The following is a 20296-nucleotide window of genomic DNA, read 5'->3' on the forward strand; positions in this document are numbered from 1 at the left end:
TTATATCATAAAAGGATGAATTCCTTCAGGGAGTTGAAGGAATTTATAAACTTATGAGGTATGTCCCAATGTTCCATGGTTAATGAGCAGATGAGGCAGAATAAGAACTGGGTCTGTGTTTCTACAGCTCCAGTGCTGTTTCTGCAGTTCACTTTCCAAGAAAACATAGGTGCCAAATTCCCTAGGATGGGGGTAGGAGGGAAAAACCAGGAAATGCTGATTTACAGAAGGAACCTGGAGCATCATGGGAAAATCTTAGGTGCCAGGAAATAGTGATTGATATTCTCAATCTACATAGCCATTAATGAAGCAAGAGCTGCTCATGGTAATGGTTAAAAACAAGTTGAATACTTAATGATCAGGGTGCTCTTGCAGGTGATATGTAGAGAGTGAACACTGAACAGTGAAGGCCTTTACTTTGAAATCAGATAGAATTTCATAATCATACTCATATTGCTATTTACCAGCCTAATTTAGATTAAGTTAAATTGGATACAGTTCTCATTAGAAATAAAAATACTAAGAACATGATAAAAATATTATGTTAGCCTGGCTGGCATGGCTCAGTGGTTGTGCGTTTACTTCTGAACCAGGAGGCCAAGGTTTGATTCCTGGTCAGTGTATATGCCTGGGTTGTAGGCTCTATCCCCAGGGTGGGGTGGGCAGGAGGCAGCCAATCAATGATTATTTTTCATCATTGATGTTTCTATCTCTCCCTCTCCCTTCCTCTATGAAGTTTATTTTTTTTTTTAAGTAATAATGTGGGAATTGAAAAATAGAACATTTGCCTGACCAGTGTGGATGAGCATCAACCCGTGAACCAGAAGACCATGGTTCGATTTCTGGTCAGAGCACATATCTGGGTTGCGGGTTCCATCCTTAGAAGCGGGTGTGCAGGAGGCAGCAGATCAATGATTCTCTCCACCATTGATGTCTCTCTTTCTCTCTCTTCCTTACTCTCTCTGACATCAATACAAAGATAAAAGAAAAAGAAAAATAGAATGTTTACACTAACTTTCTCATTTCCTAGCACATAAGCAGTGATCCAAATTGGTATTGATTAATTTGCTCTGTGAGTTCAAATAGTGAATGTTAGGAATGAATATTAATATACTTCAAATATGAGACCTTTGTTGTATTTTGAAATAGAATAACTAGATTAATGAACCACATCCTTTTTAATCTCATCTTTTTGCATAATAAACATTGCGTTTTGTATTTATCTATTTATTTTAAAAAATCTTTATTGTTGAAAGTATCACAGATGTCCACTTTATTTCCCCATTGACCCCTTCTAACCTGCACCCAACATTCTGTTTTTAAAATTTTCAAATATATTTGATCTTATCATTTTCTAGTATATAATTCTAGGTTGTAATTTATTTTCTCTAAACATTCTCTTTGAATTTGCTGTGTGACAGTTTGCTGTCAATCACATTGCAGTTCAACAGTTATGCAAGATGAATATGTTCTAGGGGTCTACTGTATAACATTCTGCCTATGGGTAACTGTACTGTACTGTGCACTTAATAATTATTTCTTTATTATAAAATAAAGTTTTATCTTTTTGTAGCTACCAACTCCTTTATTTTAAGTATGGGAATAGCTTTTTTAATCTAAGTGAATATACTAGATAAAAGTTATTTGACATTCTTTTGTATTCTGATAGTAATTCTCTTTCATTAGAAAGTCTTTTGTCTGTTTGCCCAGGCATGTCTCCATGTTTCAGGGGTTGGTTCATATTATGACTTCCAGTGACAGAGGCAGGTCAGGGGTTCTGTATGGGCTCCTCAGCAGTTAGGTATGTAGGTCAATGTTTCCCTTTCCCGGCCAGCCTTGCTCTTTCCAGGGAACTGAGGCCTGCAGTTGTCCTCAGGAGTGAGTAGAGCCTCTTCTCCCCTCCAGTGAGACAACAGGGCAGATGCTACAGGAAGGAGTGTTCCTGCAGTACGTGTTTGGAATTTTCATTTCCCACTGTTCCCAACCTGTTTATTAGCCAAGAGAAATAGAAACACTGGGCTACTTGGCCAGTGTCTGCTCTGGTCCCTGTCTCACAAGCAGTTCTTCAGTTCTCCATTTCTGGAAACCTGTGGTGGGAGAGGAATTCCAAGATAGTTACGGAATAGATAACTATCTATTAGATAGGTACATACAACTTCTCTCTGTCTCTGCCTCTCTCTTGCACACGCCTTTCTCATAGACACCGGGGGAAATTGATTCTTGTTTATACTCCCTTTGACCTCTGTTTTCCTTTTACCCTATTGCCACGATAACTGAAACCAGAACTCATTAAGAAAAACCTGAACTCTGTGGAACAGGTATACAACAGGTATCTCGCTAAGGCTATTCATGGGTTTTCACCCCCTGGAATGTCTAGGCTTCCAGTTTAAGATGTGAAACAAGTTACAAAAAAGTTCCTGAGTTAGAAAACACAAAGGAAAACTTCTTCAGGCTAAGACATCTTTTTTTTTTTTTAAAAAAAAAAAAAAAAAAAAAAAAAAAGGAAAGCCCAGGCTGGTTTGGCTTAGTGGATAGAGCATCAGCCTGCGGACTGAAGGGTCCCAAGTTCAGTTCTGGTCAAGGGCACATGCCTGAGTTGTGGGCTTGATCCCTGGTGGGGGATGTGCAAGAGGCAACCAATCAGTGATTCTCTCTCATCATTGATGTTTTTATCTTTCTCTCCCTCTCCCTTCCAATCTGAAATCAATCAAAATATTTTTTTTTAAAAGAAAAAACAGCATCCACTGCCCCAACTGGAGCCCTCTCCTCACAGAGTATGAAGCCAGTATGTACCTTTCATTTACATTGCTTCTTCTCAGCAAATGTCCTGAGGAAAGATTCTGGACTCCAAATAAAAAGTTTTGGGCATCAAGTGTGGATTTTCTCATGATTCAAGTATCAGATCTAGGGTTTTATTTCTCTCTCACCTTTGCACCTCTGAGAGGCAAATACTCACATGTCTTGGTTTTAGGACAGTTTTGTGACATTAATTTTGAAGATAGTTGTCCATAATAAAAATCTGAGAGACAGAGGTTTAGTAGAATTTCAGAGAATAAGCAGGCTTCATCCTGTAGGTTCATCCATGGAAACTGAGCATGCAGTGGAATCTAGAGATATCATTAACTAATGACCAGAAGTTTCTAAATCTTGGGGACCTGATATACCTATTGGAATAGAGATAGGTGATCTGTACCTAATGATATCAGATCCCAATGATCAATCATCTATTTTGCCCAAGATTTATAACAAGGAAATCTATTGATTCTGACTCTTAATCTTTCCATATTGTCCAAATATAGGCCTGGTTTTTATACATACATATAGTGCCATGAACTTCCCATACCAGAGGACTCATTTAGTCACCTTGGCATGGAAACTGATGTATTGTTTATCTTACCAGAGTAGTTTGTTTTGGGACATTATTTTAAATAAATTTAATTTTCTAGTTACTCATTGTTTATTTGTAAAGTATAATTGCCTTTCAATATTGGTCTTGGGTCCTATGCTTTCTTAATTCACTTATTAATTTTAGTAGGTTCTTCTAAATTTATTTTGATTTTCTACACAAATTTTCTATCATCTGCAAATAAAGATTTTTAATTTCTCTTGTTCCAATTTTTTAAAATTCATTTTTCTTACCTAATTTTTGGGCTAGGGTCTACAGTTCAATGATGACTATAGTGAGTGAGTATTGATATGTTTCTTGAAATGTTCCCAACCATAGAATTTATTTAATATTTGACCAGTAAATATGATTTTAACTGAAGGCTCTCTCTTATTTTCTCTTATGAGATTGATAGTTCTAATTTATTATTATCATGAACATGTATTGAATTTTGTGTGATGCTTTTCAGCATTGATTGAAATGAACATACAATTTTTACCTTTTGTTTTTCATTTAAATCCTTTATATTTTATTAGAGGCCCAGTGCATGAATTCATGCACAGGTGGTATCTCTCTGGGTGGCCTGCAGGGATTGGGAAACCCAAAGTCCAGCGCTGCTGCAGCTCCTACCCGCCACTCCCGCTCATCCTGGCCCCACTGTGCCTGCTACGGGCTCTCACCCAGATTAGTCCTGATCGGGAGAGGCTTGCGCTGTCACAGCAGCACTCGCCAGCCATGAGCCTTGCATCTGGCGTCCTCCCAAGGAGAGTGGCCTGCAGAATCAGGCTGAAACTGGCTCTTTGACATCCCTGAAGGGGTCCTGGATTGCAAGAGGGCACAGACCAGGCTGAGGGACCCCACTGGTGCACGATGGGGCAGGGGAGGGACTGCGGGAAGGCTCCAGGGTGTGTCTGGCCCATCTTGCTCAGTCCTGATTGGCTGGACCCCAGCAGCAAGCTAACCTACTGGTCAGAGCATCTGCCCCTGGTGGTCAGTGCATGTCATAATGAGCAGCTGAGCAGCCTTAGCATATCATTAGCATATTATGCTTTGATTGGTTGTTCGGTTGTTCTGCCGTTCAGTCTATTTGCATATTACCCTTTTATTATATAGGATTACTCTTGAATTTTAGTAGTTGTTCTGTGGTTTAAGCCTATGTTATTACTTTGATATTTTTAACAGATTATTGAGGACATGTTCATTATTTTCATATTGGATAATTTATTTTTTTTTAAATATATTTTATTGATTTTTTACAGAGAGGAAGGGAGAGGGATAGAGAGTTAGAAACATCAATGAGAGAGAAACATCGATCAGCTGCCTCCTGCACACCCCCCACTGGGGATATGCACACAACAAAGGTACATGCCCTTGACCGGAATTGAACATGGGACCCTTTAGTCCGCAGGCGGACGCTCTATCCACTTAGCCAAAATGGTTAGGGCCAGCCATGTTGGATAATTTCTATTAACCTACTTTAAATTTTAGTTTTTCTTTGTGATTCTAAATTTCTCTGAAGTCAACCCTGGATTTGTTTTTTGATTGATTGCAGTTTGCAGTTTGTAGTTTTAATATTTTAATTAAATCCAGAAACTAATTTTGTTTGATTTCTGACATTTCCTTTTTGGTGATTATTATAAGCATATTTTCTTCTACATATTTCACCCTACATATAGTAGACAGCTGCTATAAAGCCTTTGTTATTAAACATAACATCTGGAATATTTCAGAGTTGGCCATGTTGATTGCCTTTCTATCGAATATGGGCCATGTCTTCTACTTTTTCATATGTTGAATAATTTTACATTGCATCTAAAATCCCCTCAGGGGAACTGTGAATAAGATGTAAAGACTCTTGATCTTGTTAATTTTTCTGAATTCTTGTTTGTTTGTTTGTTTCTTTGTTTGTTTTCAGTAATTTCGCTTCATTGAACTGAAATTCTAAATTCTCCCCTGCATTTTTTAGGAGCTGAAATGTGTGATCAGTTCCATTAGGCCTAATTAGGCTGCTTGTCATCTATCTCAATTATGTGTAGTTCAGACATTTGATCAGAGTTCTTACGTACAATTTGGAATTTCTTCCACTGGATCTATCTTTAAAGATGTTCTAACACTTCCTAGCTGCGTATGGGGACCTGTCTAGAGTATGCCAGATGATCAAAGCCAATTAGAGTATAGAAGCTTTGTTCACAGTACATGGGATGTCTAAGACCACTCAGAGCGTGGGAATATTAATCAGAATGTTCAAGGCTAAGATGCCATTTGCAGGTGCAAGAACACAGCAATCTATGCACTGTGCAAGCACGCTCTTCTATAATCCAAATGATTGCTGTCACTATTTGGAAAGAAACCTCTTTTGTCTAAGTAACATAAAATAACATAGGCTAGCTCCTATGTTAGATGCATTATGGGGAAGATGTATTACTGACCAACTGGCAGCACGAGACAGCTCAGATAATGGCTGTGGGTACAGAGGCTGCTGCTACTGTATGGGAAAAATGTAGTTACCTAGCCAGTGTATGGCTACTGTAAGGGACTTTGCTTAGAAAAACTATTTTGTCTAGCGGCTCCTTGTTAGCAATGGCTATATGGCCACTACTTTCTACAATAAAGACTATCTTATTTATCCACAACTTCTCATGTCTTCTCTGCCTTCCAAGACCCAGCGTCCCAGGAGGTCCAGCCCCTGGCTGAGGGGTTGGGACTCCAAAGTTGGCGTAGTTGAGCAGAGGATAAAGGAGGAACCAAATTCCTAACAGTTCAGCAAGCAGGGTTCAAGGAGGAACTTGCTCTGACACTTGGCCCTCTAAGCAGGATTCAGAAGTATGTGCGGGTTTGAGGAGCGAGTGCTCCCACACTGCGGCAGTAGCCTCAAATTATTCTTACTCGTCCAGCCAACAAGTCTGTATATTGCTAAAATTAGGAAAAGCCTTCAATAATGTGCCCTCCTTCCAAGTGTCTATTTGTCCATACACTATAGATTCTGGCTGCCTTTCTCACACGCCAGTGCCTCCAGGCTTAATTTTCTTTCTCTCTCTCTCTCTCTCTCTCTCGCTCTCTCTCTCTCTTTCTCTCTCTCCTCTCTCTCTCTCTCTCTAAATATATACATTTTTTTCACCTCATTTCTCAGGGTTTATAATGTTGATCTACAGGTTAAGGAGGCTGTTGAAATGAATATCTCCTACAGTGGAAATGAAACCTCACTTTGACTTGCCTGCATATTATTAGCTGTCAACTGAATCACTGCATTTCAGGGTCTCTTGTTATACAAACTGCCGGATTTTTTTGAAAGTGGTTCTACCATTTTGCATTCCAACACACTTCCAGAAGAGGACAGGATGATATGGAGCACAGTGGTTAATGCTGAGATATTAAGAATAGATGTAATTTTAGGTACAGTAGGTCCTCAGGTTATGTCGGAGATCCGCTCCTAGGGTGCGGCGTAAAGCAATTTTTGCCTTAAGTCAGAACCCACCTACACAAGCACCTACGTCACTCACATGGAGCACATACACAGCAGTAATGAAGTGAAACAGTAAAAAAAAATTAAAAGAAAGATAACAATTCCTGACCTTTACTTGTGGTAAATACAGTAAATAATAAAAAGCATAAAGCAGCCGAAACCGGTTTGGCTCAGTGGATAGAGCGTCGGCCTGCTGACTGAAAGGTCCCGGGTTCGATTCCGGTCAAGGGCATGTACCTTGGTTGCGGGCACATCCCCAGTAGGAGGTGTGCAGGAGGCAGCTGATCGATGTTTCTCTCTCATCGATGTTTCTGACTATCTATCCTTCTTCCTTCCTCTCTGTAAAAAATCAATAAAATATATTTAAAAAAAAAAAGCATAAAGCACATATGTACATACGACAAAATGACAGAACTTTTTTTTTAAATAAATAAATGGGAGATGGCGATGTAATCACCAAACAACATGCATCGAGTCCGACATAACCCAAGGACTGCCTGTATATTATATGATAATATCTGGAGGGTTTTGGAGAGCTCAGAGTATGACTTCATGAGTGACAAGCACAGCATAGGGGTATTGATTGCAATGTTCAAAAGAAATGAGCTCTGTTATTCAAAGACCCCATCCCCTGTCTATCACTTCCTTCATTTCCAATCCTTCCACAGATCTGGGCTTGCTTCCCTCCAGCCGCCCGCAGGCACCCAGGACCTGGGCTTCACTCCAGCTACCAGCAGGCACCCAGGACCTGGACTTCACTTCAGCTGCCCACAGGCACCTGGGACCCAGGCTGGCTTCCCTCCAGCCCCAGCTTCGTAGGGAATGACGTCTGGACTAATTAGCATATTACCCTTTTATTATTTTAACTAGAGGCCCAGTGCACAAAATTCATGCATGGGGGGTGTTTGTCCCTCAGCCCAGTCTGCACCCTCTTCAATCTGAGACCCAGTGGGATTGGGCCTAAACAGGCAGTTGGACATCCCTATCACAATCCAGGACTGCTGGCTCCCAACCGCTTGCCTGCCTGCCTGATTGCCCCTAACTGCTTCTGCCTGCCAGCCTGATTACCCCCTAGCCACTCACCTGCCAGCCTGATCACCCCCAACTGCCCTCCCCTGCCAACCTGGTCACCCCCAACTGCCCTACCCTGCAGGCCTGGTTGCCCCTAACTGCCCTCCCCTGCAGGTCTGATCACCCCCAACTGCCCTGCCTTGCAGGCCTGGTCCCTCCCAACTGCCCTCCCCTGCTGGCCATCCTGTGGCTTCCACAGATCAAACATCCATCATTACCATAATCATTATCACAATTTACCTGTTCCACTAAACACAGCTTTAGAATTGTTTCATACTCTATTAGCCAGGGTTCTCCAGAGAAGCAGAACTAATATTATTTATATCCTTCATATATCTAAAGAAGATTGATTATGAGGAATCGGCTTACGTGGTTATGGTATTTGAATAGTTCCTGGCCCTGCCTTGCACAGGCTGGAGACCCCAGGATAGTTGGTGGTGTAATTTGTTCCAAGTTCAACAGCTTGACAATCAGAGTAGTCAGTGATGTTAAGTCCTAGTCCAAGGGCAGGAGAAAACCTATCTCCCCACTCAAGCAGGTAGGCAGGAAGCAAAAGGAACACCTTTATTTCTTTCTTCCTCTGCCTCTTTATTCTGCTTAGACCCTTAATCTAGTTTATTGTGACCAAAGATCCAAATGCTAATCTCATCTGGAAACAATACCCTCACAGACACACCCAGAAATAATGTTTAATCTGGGCACCCAGGAGGCAGTCACGCTGACTCATAAAATTATTCATCACAATTACTTTCCTGTTTCATTTCTATTATGTTAAGACTATAAAGATTATATGTTAAATGGTATTAGAAAACATTGCTCATCAACTGATACATCATGCAGTTTGATCTGTGCAGTCCATTTAGGAAAAGTGTCATCTTGTCCTTATTGAATCCAGGTTCTGAAAGCCAGCATCACAGTGCTACCACTCTGTGATAGCCCCCCTGGCTGACCACCTGAGGTCATTTCAGATTTGGGCAGCCATGCCCTCTCACAGGACTGCCAGGACACAAACTGGCCAGGTTCACTTAGCTTAGCTGGTAGGTACAGGACAGGGGAGAGCTGCCAGGATCACTGCCTCAGGTGGGCCTTCAGTGAGGGGCCTCCCTGTGGTAAAGGAGGTATTTCATTCCCTCCTCATGACACCTCACCCCTAAGGGAACAAGATGAGGTTGATGTGAGTGACAGTGCACAGTTCAGGTCAGCCTAGTTCTCCAAATGTTCCCAGAAAGGGAACCTGACCCTTGGTGGGTCTGCCTAGCGCCAGCTGGTAATGTGTAAATTTTTTACTTCTTGCAGAAAAAATCTCATAACGTGAGTCCAGGTGAATTTTAGAGGACATTTATTAAAGCTGGGACAGTGAAACAAGAAAAGACTGGGGAAATGAGCCTAGGCTGGTCTGGTTTGGTTCACTAAATCAGAGAAAACAGGGCTTTGGGGACAGATTCAGGGAGTTTGTCTGAGAGGAATTGCTGCTGCCCTGATTACAAGCCTCCTGGAGTCCCTTAGGGTTTAGGAGAGGCATGCCAGTGGGGGAAGATGGGGAGTAGGGGAGGCATGAGAGTTCTCCTGGGAAGGAGATAGCATGCTGGACCTTAGTTTTGAGGGACTTTAAAGGCTGGGTGTTTAGGGAAGGTCCCAGTGGAGGATCTCAATGGAATATTCATCAGCTTTATGCAGATGTACCAAAATGAGGTTTATTCTCTTAACTTCCTCTGTCCTTGGGTGTGGTTGGCAAATGGCACTAATTGGATTTCTGTTATCTGTCTCCCTGAGGGGCGATTTAAACTATTTACTTTCTGTTTAGGGAGGAGAAGTGTAAACCATTTACCTTAAATATCCCTGGTTTAGGGAAAAAAAGGTTTACTAGATGGCTGCAAACTTCTTGGCATAAGGTTTACTAGATGGTTGCAAACTGCTTCGCATCTTTATTTTTTTGATAGTTGCCAACTGCTGTTTAACTATCTGGTCTCAGTTTCTCTATTCTGCTTGTGCTGGCTTACAGTCCTGTCTCACAAAGGATGAATTACTCTGAGAGCCATGAAAACAGCTTCAGGGAGAAGAACTGAGATAGGATTAAGGGAGTAGTCAGTGGCCCCTCTGACCCCAGGCTCAAAACCTTGTTATTTCCCAGGGGCCCTATGTGAAGGCCTCCCATTGGTCAATAAATCTTTCTCCTTTTCTGCCCCTCCCCTAAGAATTAAACTTTATTTTTCCGCTCTGCTCCTCAGCATTCTCTTTGAGAACATCAGGCAAGGAGTCGTGGATTCACCACATCAGCTCTTCACACAGAAACTCCAGAACAAGTGAGTAGGTCTTTTTCCTAGAAGATTGGGGGTGAATTTTGCTCTGCTCTCTGTGCTGTTCTGGGGGTGAGGGGGGTGGTAGCCTGCGAAGAACTGTCTTCCATTGTTTCAGACCATGAGGCATGGAAACACACCCCCTCCAACCCAAGCCATGAGAACCAGATGCTGAAGGGGTGTCCCCTGTGAGGGTTGCCAGGGCCCAATGACTCCATCTGGGCAGTGATGGCTGAGTGGCTCCAGGAGAGTCGCGATGGTGGGGCTGGGGTGATGGCCCTGTGAGGGGAGGAGAGTGGGCCCTGAGGGCCCTCCCCAGTCAGCCCTGGCTGCAGGGCTGCAGTAGGAAGATGGGGCCGATGCACCCAGGAGAGCTAACTGGTTAGAGGTAGATGCAGCCCTGTGCTTCCAAGGTAGGGGGTGGAGCTCCAATGTTACCTGCACCCTCAGTCTCTGCCTCAGGTGAGAGTTAAACAGGATTCCACTCCTGCAGGAGAGAGATCCCTTCACACATGATCAGGATACTTCTTGTGGAGGAGAAGGGGCCACATACTATCCTGACAAGCTCAGGGAAGACCTATGTGGCAGACTTGCAAACTCAGAGGCCTAAAGTAACCACAAAGGATGGTCTGAAATGAAAACTTTTTAACTAAAAGCAGTTTATGGCCCTAGCCAGTTTGGCTTAATGGAGAGAGTGCTGGCCTGTTGACTGAAGGGTCCCAGGTTTCATCCAAGTCAAGGGCACATGCCCGGGTTCTAGGCTTGATCCCAGTAGGGGGCGTGCAGGAGACAACTGATCAATATTCTCTCTAATAATTGATGTTTCTATCTCCTCTCCTTCTCACTTCCTCTCTGAAATGAATAAAAATGTATTTTTTAAAAAGTAAAATAGCCCTAGCCGGTTTTACTCAGTGGATAGAGCATCAGCCTGCGCACTGAAGGGTCCCAGGTTCAATTCCAGCCAAGGGCACATGCCCTGGTTGAGGGCTTGATCCTCAGTAGGGATGGTGCAGGAGGCAGCCAATCAATGATTCTCTCTCATCATTCATGTTTCTATCTCTCTTTCCATCTGAAATAAATAAAAATATTTTTTTAAAGGGTAAAATAAAGGCAGTTTATAGTGGGTAGACATGTCCTAGGCTAGAATCTTCCCAGACAAAAGTCAGTCTTTACTTTAACTGAGCCTATCGTTTTTTACATCTGTGATAACATTTCTTTGGAATGTCAGGTTAACTCCTTTTTCCAGACCCCTCAGGGCACAACCAATGCACCAGGGTGGAGATCATAAATTCTCTCATTGTCAATGTTATTAATTGCTGACTGTTTACTACCCTGTATCCATCTGTGTAAATGATGTTTTACTTTTCATTCATTCCCAGAGGTTGTCCTCCACCCCCTTTGTTTTCTCCCACCTCCCTAATCTATCACCCTTGGATTTCTTGTAATCCACTTGCCTCTTCTTTTTTTATTATAATGTATAAAATAACATGTAAAACTGCCTCTCTGGAATATTATCTCAGTCCATTGAGATTTTGTTTCCTGGCAATTGTTGACAGTTTGGCACAAATAAACTCACAAAAATTCTCTAGGTTTGATATTGACATTTCCAAACTTCTGCTTTTGCAAGGGATCCTGGACAAGTTTTATAAGGCCTTTTGGTCCTGTGCAGGAGCCCTTTAAGAGAGGAATCTCCTGTGCCCTACAACCATAGGGCTCTCCTGGGCATAAGCAAAGCCTTGCTAGTATATATTTGTGTGTGTGTGTGTGTGTGTGTGTGTGTGTGTGTGTGTGTGTTTGTTTAAAGGAAGATTCTCTTTTAATATATTTTTATTGATTTCAGAGAGGAAGGGAGAGGGAGAGAGAGTTAGAAACATCAAAGATGAGAGAGAAACATGGATAGGCTGCCTCCTACATGCCCCTCATTGGGGCAAAACCGGGGCATATGCCCTGACTGGGAATCAAACCCTACCATCCTAGTTCATAGATCGATGCTCAACCACTGAGCACACCAGCTGGGCAAGACTTTTTGGTTTTTAAAAGTAGACATTATGTGGGTTCAGGTCACTGGCACAGGTCCCCAGGGAACCTGATGTGGGGCACAAACCCCTAAGTCCTCAAGGATGGACTTGGCATTTATGATATCCTTTTAGCGCAGACACCACTCCTGTTCCCATATCTATCTCCCTGCCTGCTGTGGAACCCTGGTCTCTGCTTAGGTAGTGATGGATCAAACTCCATGTGTGAGGACTCAAGCTCCTCTGCACTTTCTTCTGTGTCCTGTGGCAGCAGTTGCTTTGACCTTAGCTTCTTGTAGCCCCACCTTAAATAAATTCTGCAGCCCCAAGGCAGAATGCATACCTTGTTCCTCCCTCCTCTATAGTGTCTTGATGGGTCTCAGGATTGTTTGTGATAACTGGAAAGGTGAGCAAGGTATTTTTTCCTGGGGTTGTGACTCAGGGTACCAAAGAATGAGCTCTTTGGACCAGAAGTTTTAAGCAAAAGCATGGAAAATTTATTACAAGCAGATTCAGACTCCCCAATGGGAAGGGGACCCAAATAATGGGTTTCCCATAAAGCCTTGTATTCTAGGGGTATATATTTGTTACAAGCCTGCTCTATACCTGCCTGTGTCACACCTGACTGATTCCCTTATTGTTCTTGTCTAGCAATGGACCTGAATTTTCTCTCTTTTATGCATCAGTACACCTTGTTAATGCAGGCCCTCCCTTTGTTTCCCATGCCTCCCGCTCTGAGCACAGTTGGTTTTTTGATTAGGCTTGCTCAAACTGCCATGTTCACCTGCCTTTGTTTCCTACTGGATCCCTACCCTGACTGCCTGCACTTCAAGCTAACATCTCTTATTTGAATCTTGGATGGGATGAAAAATAATTCAAGGTTCCTACTCCAAGTTTGGATCATGCTGGAGTCATAAAACAGGGGTAGATATTAAATGATATCTACCCTGATACAATGTCTATGTTTGATCCTGCTGTTCATCAGAGCCTGATCTAGACCACTGTCTCTCAGCCAGTGCTAACTGCATATGACCTCTGGGCTGTTTTCAGTGTCTGGACCACTAGCCACAGTACACTTCTGTTCACCTTCAGCCCCATTCCTTATCAGGTTCCCTTCATGTATGATGAGCAATGCACCAGTGGATATTGTTACAGGGGTCTAAATTCATCTCCATGAAGCCTTTATAACTTTCCTTATGAGCACAGAGAAAAGAGAAAATGTATTATCTCATACTGCAGATTTTTCTTTTACCATCAAACTTTGGCATCCATCAATACATTAATATTTACTGAGATCTTTTCTTTATTCCTTCGTAGTCCCATTTATTTACTCCTAAGGCGAGACTATAGCCACAGGGCCATATTGAGTTCAAATGGGAGAATGAGCTTCACTGTGTCACCACTCTGTGTTTATTACCTTTATAGCAAGAAAGAGCCCAGGCCTGATGTTAACCCCTTATTCTCAGTTATCCAATCTAACTGCCAATCCTTTCCTCTTACCTTATCCTATGTCTCACTCATCACATGCTCTGCATGTCCTTCATCTTCTCCTGAAAACTATCACCATCGCTCTTCTGGGCAACTAACTGTTCATCCTACTTATCTTCCCAATTCCACACTCAATCTATCAAATACTCTACACCCAACACTGGTGATTACTCTTGCTCTGGAAAAGAATCCCTAAATGTTACACAATTGGGGAAGTACCAGATATGGCCACTGCAGGCTCTCATTTGAATCTTGGATGTGATACCAAAAGCTTATCAGTTTTCTCACACCAGCCACACTGGCATTTTCAGTCTCAGACAAGGTGGTGCATCTTTGATGAACAGGTCATTTCTTTTATCAAATATGTTTTTCTCTCTCCCATATGCCATATTTCCTTCATGCTGAGCTTTTAGTTCAACCTTTAGGTATTCAAATTTCAATTGCTGGACAACCCTTGATCTGCCCTCATTATTTGATTTCCCAACACTATGCACATCTCTAGTAGTGTTTTTCAAATTAGTTTTTTTGAATATATATGGTTGATGATTTAACTTACTGTTACTTGCCAGGTGAATGTTGGTCATAGTGTTTTAAACTCTGTTTATACTCATATTTGTACTTATGGGTACTATTTTAGTTGTTTGTTTTTAAAGCATAGTGATGAAAAATTGGTTAAATGATCTTGCCTAATATATTGAGATTTCTTTTGCAAGACTGATATTTATTTCATCTGCATTTCTATTTTTTTCAGATTTGTGACTCGTGTGGGCCTTTGAGTATATTTATGCTATTTCCCTCCCCACCATCAACATAGATACAAACCATTAGGTTCCTATCAATGTCCTTGGCATATTTTCAGGCAAACATAAAATTTTAGTATTTATCAGCACAAGACTTCCCAGCAGGTTCCATTACCTGTTTTGTCTTAGATTAACTCTGTAAGGTAGGAGCAAACCTTTGAAGGGGGACCCTGAGTACATTAGGTTCATTGAAACAGTGTGCTGAAAATGATCTTTGTAAGTCCCTCACTATGTACCCATCTGATGAAGGGTTTGCTCTGGCCATTTACATAAACACGTTGTCACGTGTTATGTCATAATACTAAGAGAAATCATTTCAAACACACAGCAAATGATAGTAATGGTTACACTATAAATAAGCAAGTCAGAGCAGGTCTTTCTGATGAAGGAACATGGAAGGAGAGAGTTAAATGAAGGATGAGAGTGAGTCCTACTGGTAGCAGGGGCAGCATTGCCTGCTGAGAGAAGAGCAGATCCATAAGTGGTTTTGGTGTTTTTATCACTGAGGATGTGTTCGGCATAGGAAAGAAGAAGTGGGAGAGATGTTGGGTCACACAAAGAGTTTAGTATAAAAGCCTTAAAGTCATTCTTTTGTTCACTAAAAGTAAAGGACAATAACCATTGCACAGATAAAAAATTTATCATGTCAGATTAAATAAAAGTATTTAAATTTGTTATGAAAAGTCCTTTTGCCAGTCACCATGTTTCTTTCCTTGTCCCTTTAACTTTTCTTGTCCTTCCTAGATTTCTACACAGTTAGCGACATTTCTTCCCACTGTTTTTACTCTGCCCCTTTTTAACCTTTCCAAACAGGCAGAGATCAGTGAACAAGAAGAGCCTCAGCTCAGAATAGGTAGGAAGGAACAGGGGAGCAGCTGTGATGGCTTCAGGAATCCTGGTGAACATAGAGAAGAAGGTGACTTGCCCCATCTGCCTGGATCTCCTAAAAAACCCCATGAGCCTGGACTGTGGGCACAGCTTCTGCCAAACCTGCATCACTGCAAACAACATAGAGTCCATGATAAACCTAGAAGAGAGCAGCTGCCCTGTATGCCGGAGCAGTTACGAGCTTGAGAACTTGCGTCCAAATCGACATGTGGCCAACATAGTGGAGGTGCTTAGGGAGGTGACATTGAGCCCACAGGAGGAGCAGAAGAGATATCTCTGTAGGTACCATGGAGAGAAACTCCGGCTCTTTTGCAAGGAGCATGGGAAGGTCATTTGCTGGATTTGTGAGCGGTCTCAAGAGCACCTTGGTCACCACACATTCCTCGTGGAGGAGATTGCCCACTTGTGCAAGGTAACAGACTGGGATGGAGGGAAGACAGGGCAGAAAATAGCACTTCATGGGAAATCTCAACTTTTGCATTTGACTGTATTGTAATTCCCTTGCTACCATAACCCTGGGGCCTGTGATCACTTTTTTTCCCCTATGTTTACCTTCCAAAACCTGAAGAACATTTCTGTTCATTCCACACAAATGATGAGCAGACAGTAAATCAGAAGGAGAAATTTTTATGCCTTGTGCTAATAGGTGGAGGCTTGGTGCACAAGCAAATCTGTATTGTCCCTTTGGACAGGAGGGGTAACTGGGCAGTTGGGTGGCTTCATACCTAAGTTCTTTCCTTACATAGGATCAAGTTTTTCCTTCTAGGGCAAAGAGAATCAGTCTTCTCTTGACATAGTAATGGTGACTTCTATCATCTGAGTCTTAACACCACCTCAGCTTTCCTTCAAATCATAGATTCTAATTGTTATTTCACCGTTTCCGGAAACTTTAGTCTCTTTAAAAATGAACCATATTTCTTCCCCATTTATTCTCTCTTCAGATGCTGAGAAAACCCATAACTTGACCCTGATTTGATTCCTCTCTCACAGCATGAGCTCCAGGAAGCTCTGGATACGCTGAGGGCAGAGCAAATGGAAGCTGAGAAACTGATAGCTGACCTCAAAGAAGAGACAACTTCCTGGAAGGTAGGAAAAGACTCTTTCTGAGATAGCTAGACCAGCAGTTGCCAACTGGTGGTCCACGGACCACTGATGGTCCTTGAGGTCTGAAAGGTTGGCAACCGCTGAGCTAGACAAGAATCTGGACAAGTAGGTCTTTGGGTTCTAGTCAGGAGGGACTCCTTTCCTTCTTATTTATTGACAGTTGATATGTCCATACTCATTGATTAGCCATTCTTTATTCTTTCTCTGGTAGGGGCAGGACTGAAAATGAACATGTTACAAATTAATGCAGATGTTTGTAGGTTAGTTATTCTCATAGAGACTCTCTGGTGAGGATCGTCAAGGAATTCTGTGTTCATTTCTGTCATTATTGAGCCTTTAACTCTTCCAGGGGAAGACAATTGCCAATGGCTCATGGCTCTGTTCCAGGTGTTCAACATAGGCAGAAGGTGGGGTTGGGTTCAGGAGTAATGCATGGAGACATCACTGTCCTGGGCAGCTCTGAGAGCTGAGCCACACCCAGGTGTCCCATTTTGGTTCAGGTTTGGTCTCAATAACACAGACATGAGGGCATTATTTTGGAATGTGATAAAGAGGAAATAATAGGAGAAATAAATCTCCCCAAGAATTGCTCCTTTGCTTCCATGTTCCTTCCCTCTGAGAACTTCCAAATCAAGTAACTCTTTTTCTGGCTTCCAGTCTCTGCCTGGTAATCTGAGGCTCTCTCTCTCTTTCTCATTCCTGAAAAATGAAATACAAAAAGAAGAGAATATATGTCAAGGATTATCTTAGACAACTGAGAGGAATCCACAATTATAAGGAACAGATGGAGCTGGAAAAGCTGGAGGAGAAGGGAGATAATCTTGAGAGCATGATGTTCCATCACAGACAGTTGTTGAGAGATCTCATCTCAGATCTGGAGCATCGGTTGCAGGGGTCAACAGTAGAGATGCTGCAGGTAAGACTTAGAAATAAGCCCCAGCATCTGAACTTGAGGAAAATGAAAAACTTTCCTCTTTTGCCGTCCGTATCAATTATAGTACAAAAATGACTGTGGAGAGAAGATCCATTGTGTTTAATTATGTTCTGTGAAACTCTAGTCTCTTTAAAAATGAACCTGATTTCTTCCTCATTTATCCTCTCTTCTGATGCTGAGAAAACCCCATAACTTGACCCTGATTTTTGTTTTTCTCCTTTTACATTTCTTGAGTCAGTTTTTGCTAATGTACATTTTTGTAGAAATTTGTCCATTTTAAGTTGTCAGATTGGTAAGCATGAAGTTAGTCATTATAATCTCTTAGAACCTCTTTCATTTCTAAGGTACTTAGAGTAATAGTAGCCCTTCTTTTATTCCTGATTTTGATTATTTATTTTTATTTTTTTTGTCAATTTAGTTATATTTGGTTAAGTTTTTAAAAAATACTTTTATTGATTTCAGAGAGGAAGGGAGGGGGAGAGCGATAGAAACATCAATGATGAAAGAGAATCATTGATTTGCTGCCTCCTGCAAGCCCCCCACTGGGGATTTAGCCTGCAACCGAGACATGTGCCCATGATCAAACCCAGGACCCTTCGTTCCACACACCAATGCTCTATCCACTGAGCCAAACCAGCTAGGGCTAGTTAACTTTGATATTATTTCAAAAATAAACTTTGTTTTATTGATTTATCTACTTTATTTAATTTATTTAAACTGTATAGTTTCCTTTGTGTGTATGTGTATATGTACATGTGTACACACATGTGTATTTTTATTTATATTTGATTTTTTTTAGTTTTTAAAGTGCAAATTTAGATTACTGATTTAACACAATCTTTTCTGTTATAGTTTTAATGAAATAAATGCATTTTTCAGCTAGATTCCATACTTTCTGATTATTTATTTGTTATTTTGATTTGATTGCACTTATTTTCACATTTTGTTTGTGATTTTTTTTATGCTAAATCTTGGCATATTTTAAACTGTTTACTTTTCTGTATTAGTTATATCTGCCATATCTCCCAGTCATAACAGTGTGGCCTTATGAATAAGATGTCCTTTAGGATCCAGTGGTGCAACCTCCCTGTTCACCTGAACTATATGCTCCAAGGGTACATATAGCTTGTGTGGGTTGTGTGTACTTTTTTGTTGTAGGTGAACCTTGATTGCTATTGGCATGTTGGTGGGTGGGATTGATCCTCAGTCTAAGTGGCTAATAGGAATGGCATTGGCTACAGTGAACAAGCTGTTGTTCAGGGACTGACTCCATGGAGCAGGGTTCACTGTAGCGGATAGGTAGTGCCTGCTGAATACCTTTGGCTGTGTCATTTGTGGCACTAATTGGGTGATTCTCTGGTATGGTCTGAAGCTGGCTACCAATTGCATTAGTTGTGGGGCCTCTTGGGAGGGTCAGCCACTCCATGTGTCTGTTATAGTGCTACCTAGTAGGAGCTTCAAAGTGATCTGGGGTTTCTGGTTGCCTATGCTGGGCTTGGAGCCGTGGCGGGGCTGGCAAAGTAAGCTGGCACTATTGCCTGACTGAGGCCACGTTTCAGAAGGTAAAGGACATGATGAGGTCAGCCACTGCTTGTTTGGGTTCTGCAGACTTTTGAGAGATTTTAGAAAAGTCTGCAGTGTGAGCTAGCACGCCAGTTGCTTGTGTGGTTTAAATTCTGAGATTCAAGCAATAGGCTTGAACTGGATGGGGTCTCAGTATCACTAGGGTGGGGTGAGAGTGGTGCTAGCCAGGTTAATGAAAACTCGGATTTGTTTCTGGCCTGTATCTACAGGCTGTGTAGAGAAAAATGGTGCCTGCTGGCCCTTTAGTCCTTGGGAGAGCTGCCTTCAACTTTTCATTATATTATTTCAGCAACAACACAGTGATGCTTTTAATATAGGCACTTGAACCAATGCAGGCCAATGCCATGCAGGCCTCAGAATTATTTGATATAACTGGGAAAACAAGTTCTCTATTTTCTGGAACTTATATGAGGAGATTTGTGTTTCCTTCTCAAACTGAGGATAAAGTCAATATAGAGGACATAAATATAATTTGGAGAATGGCATAGACCAGATCTTGATGTAAGTGTTTGAGCTTCAAAATAAGCTTTGCTTGTTTTTTTTTTTGTTTGTTTGTTTTTTAAATATATTTTATTGATATTTTACAGAGAGGAAGGGATAAGGATAGAGAGCTAGAAACATCGATGAGAGAGAAACATCGATCAGCTGCCTCCTGCACACCTCCCACTGGGGATTTGCCCGCAACCAATGTACATGCCCTTGACCGGAATCGAACCCGGGACGCTTCAGTCCGCAGGTCGATGCTCTATCCACTGAGCCAAACCGGTTTCGGCAAGCTTTGCTTAATTGTTATTTGTTATACAACAACAAAGCCCTAATACAGAGAACAAAGCAATTTTTTGATATGTGTAGGTCCGGTGGTTGGCCGAGCTTTTGGTGTCATGGAACAAGTTAGTCTGAGATAAAGGAGACCGAATATATTGGTATATATCTGTTCAAATAAATCTGTGATGATAAAGAAGTTTAGATGACTAAAAACTGTTAATGATGTGGACCAAATGGGCTTGGTAGAGACTGAAATGCAGGTAAATATTGTAGTGCTTAGGAGAGTGTTTGAATGGATGTTGGTAACATGAACAAAGGGGTATAAGGGATGGTACAATTTGGTTGGTGAAGAGTAAGATACACATGAGACATCCTAGGTTACCAGTTCTTCTGAATTTAAAAGACAAAATTGAGTAAATATAAAGGCTGAAGTTAATTGAACATGTGTGTTGAATTTAGGCAGTGCATATGGTCAATGATAGATAGGGTACAAGATGAGAGA

The sequence above is a fragment of the Plecotus auritus genome (genome assembly GCF_963455305.1).
Source record: "Plecotus auritus genome assembly, chromosome: 9".
In the NCBI taxonomy this organism is placed as follows: domain Eukaryota; kingdom Metazoa; phylum Chordata; class Mammalia; order Chiroptera; family Vespertilionidae; genus Plecotus; species Plecotus auritus.